This window comes from Prionailurus viverrinus, chromosome D1, assembly GCF_022837055.1.
Source record: "Prionailurus viverrinus isolate Anna chromosome D1, UM_Priviv_1.0, whole genome shotgun sequence".
Lineage (NCBI taxonomy): Eukaryota > Metazoa > Chordata > Mammalia > Carnivora > Felidae > Prionailurus > Prionailurus viverrinus.
The window spans coordinates 18,852,564-18,855,570 of NC_062570.1; the positions used below are offsets into that span (position 1 = coordinate 18,852,564).

The 3,007-nt window shown below is 46.9% G+C and overlaps 1 long non-coding RNA gene across 1 annotated transcript; it reads left to right on the forward strand.

The window, feature by feature from the left end:
- Positions 1-546: 546 nt before the first annotated feature.
- LOC125146970 (uncharacterized) lies at positions 547-2,599 on the forward strand. Its single transcript, XR_007144946.1, has 3 exons — positions 547-693; positions 1,795-1,865; positions 1,966-2,599. It is a non-coding gene; the product is annotated as an uncharacterized LOC125146970 (long non-coding RNA).
- Positions 2,600-3,007: the final 408 nt, after the last annotated feature.

Below are 3,007 nucleotides of genomic sequence, written 5' to 3' on the forward strand. Positions count from 1 at the left end.
ACCGGACTTGTCCTCAGCTCCGCATTACCCCTACCCCATGTTTCTCTGTAGATCACCATTGCAAAGTGACATTCAGGGTCCCCTGTCGGAAATGGGACTGGCCAGGAGCTAGCATAGGGATAGAGGGATAGAGTTTCGCCTTTGAAGCCATCGAAGCCAGAGAGAACGTGAAGCCTTTTCCACGGCCGAGCATCAGGCTGATAGGGTGCCGGAACATTTGGTGTGTCCCACACAGCGAGTCTGTAAGGCCTGAGCTTCCTGGTTTCTAAATGCAGTCATGTTGATCTGCACTGTTGCCTTGGTAGAGTTCCCAATCCTGACGAGGCTTCCGAGTTACCCAGCAGCTTGTTATAGATTCCAGACAGGCTGGTTCCTTGGGTCTGTGAGGTGGGGCCCAGCAATATATTTTTTTTTTTTTTAAACAACCCACAGGGGTGATTCTGAGGCAGCATGAGCTGGCATTTGGAAACGATTGGTGTACATGATTGCCTCTGGACAAATTAAGATACGAACCGATTTGGCCTTCCTGACTCTTAGATGGTGACTGTGGCATTTAGACTACCCCGAGGGGTTCTGGGATCCCCAAGCATCCAGTCTACCACGGCCGTTGTACTGAAGTTTTATCCGAACTCCGTTTCTGCACATCTCTAACTTGCCTCCAGGACAGAAAGTGCTGACGGGAGCAAAGCAGAGGTAAGTAATGTGGAAAAGCTCTTAAGCACGGAGAGATGCTTGAGCAAACTGGCCTTCTCCTAAACAGTTCTCAACAGCCCTTTAAAAATGCAACAGAGCCGACTGTACTTTTAATCATATTCTGCTTGCCTGCTGGCTCCCCACTCTCCCGGACGCCTTCCTCTGGAGGTCACTGAGAACATAAAGTTCCCAAAATGCTGGGCACAGGCCAAGCGGAAGGTCTTCATGGAATTTTCTGTTTGTTTTTCACGTGGCAAGGTTACAAGCTAAGACAAAGTCTCCAATCAGAAGATAATAGAGCAGCCATTGTCACTAATCCCTTCACAGGGCCGAAGTCTGGAATCCATGGCTGTGCTCGCTCAAGTCCTCTAGAGCCGAGGTCACACAATAGCAGAAGAAGGGAAACAAATGAGGTGGCTGTCAGTAGGGGACCGGGGACAGGAGTTCTGATATGGCCGCACGATGGAAAATTATGCAGCCCTAACAGAAGAATGAGAAAGTGTTTACGCCCTGATTTGGAAAACTCTTTGTAAGTGTAACGTTAATTGAAACAAATAAATGCAAAAACGCAGAAGCAAGGAGATGACATATGCATGCATTTGTTTATATCTGATTATATGTGCATTTCTGGGAGGACATGTTTAAAAAATACCATTGTTTGCCTCTGGGGAGAACTAAGAGTGGCAGACGGGGAGGGGAGGGTTCGCACGTACTCTTTTTTTTTTTTAATTCAAGCATAATTAAGATACGGCGTTACATTAGCTTCAGGTGTACAATACAGTGATTCAACAATTCTATGCATTTCTTGGTGCTCATAGAGGATCCAAAGCAGGCCCCACCCTGACAGCGGTGAGTCCCAGTGTGGGTCTTGAACTCACGAGCTGTGAGATAATGACCCGAGCCCAAGTCGGGCACTCAACGGACTGAGCCACCCGGGAGCCCCAGGATAAGTGTACTCTTAATCCCTTCATCTTCCTGCCCACCTCCCCTCTGGCAGCCACCAGTTTGTTCTCTGTATTTAAGAGTCTGGTTTTCGCTTGTCCCCCCCCTTTTTTTTTTTAATTTAATTTTTTATTTGTTCCTTTGGTTTCTTCCCCATAGGAGGGAAAACAACTCTTAAGGATCTACATTGATTGCGGGAACAGGTAATCTGAATGAAGCTACATGTAAAGGTATTTATATTTAGTTTTGGTTCGATTTCACTTTTTTTTTTTTTTTTTTTTTTGCCACAAATTCGCCTCTCTAATCATGTTTTGCTCACCCTAATTTTAGACCAAGCCTGAGTTATATGAACACACACCAGCTGGACAGTGGGAGGAAACAGCTAAGAAGCCAGTCTGGGAAAGAACATTTGCCTTGGGTGACTGATGTGCAAATAATAAAGAGTGGCTATGGTTTGCAGCCCAGTTGTCTCCAGAAGGTGACAGCATTAAGGTCACGATCCACTAGTGGCGTGCCCTGGAATTTGCATACTCTTACTAAGAGTCAAAGAGTCTGAGTCAATCTAAAATTATGGCAGCTGATTGCAAAAATGGCCCCAGTTACGCTTCCCCATGCAGTCACGTGCTTACTCTATGACCTGTAACTCTTCCTTTCAAGTAATAGAACCTATTTCCTCCCTTCTTGAGCCTGGACTGGCCTTTTGACTAGTTTGGGTCATTAAAATGAAGCAAAAGTAGTGTTGTGCCATACGCAAGCCTAGGCATCAGGAGACCTCCTACACTTCACTCTGTCTCTTGGAGGACTGCCACGGACGTGAGCCCGAACCTGGCCTAGCGGCTGGGGTGACGGCCCTGAGCTGGAGCTCCAGGTGTGCAGGAAGGCCCAGCCAAGATCAGCAGAGCCAATCTGCCAACTGAGGGTAGACACGTGAGGATTAACCTGGGATCAAAGCTGTCCATCTGACTCCTACCCTCATGAGTTGAATACAAGCCACTTGTTTTAAGCCACTGAGTTTTCTGGTTGTTTCTTACATAGCCTTACTGGGACAGCAGATGACTGGCACAGAACTTCTTTGCTGTCCTGGCTTTGCTTCCTTTCCATCTCTAGTAGGCTACCGTTACTGTTATGATTGGACAAGATAGGATAAAATAGGCAGAGAGGGAAAGGATAGAACCTGAGATCCCTGGGTGGGGGAAAACACCTATTTCGGAACAACGCTAGGAGCCTCAGACTACAGCAAACCCCCCCCTCGGGTTTAAGGTTCCCCTTAAGAATGTAACAGACACCGCCTACTCCCCCTCAGGTTCCCCTCGGGAATTTGACAATCAAAATACCTGACTAAAAAAAGTAAACCATAAAACTTATGGTACAT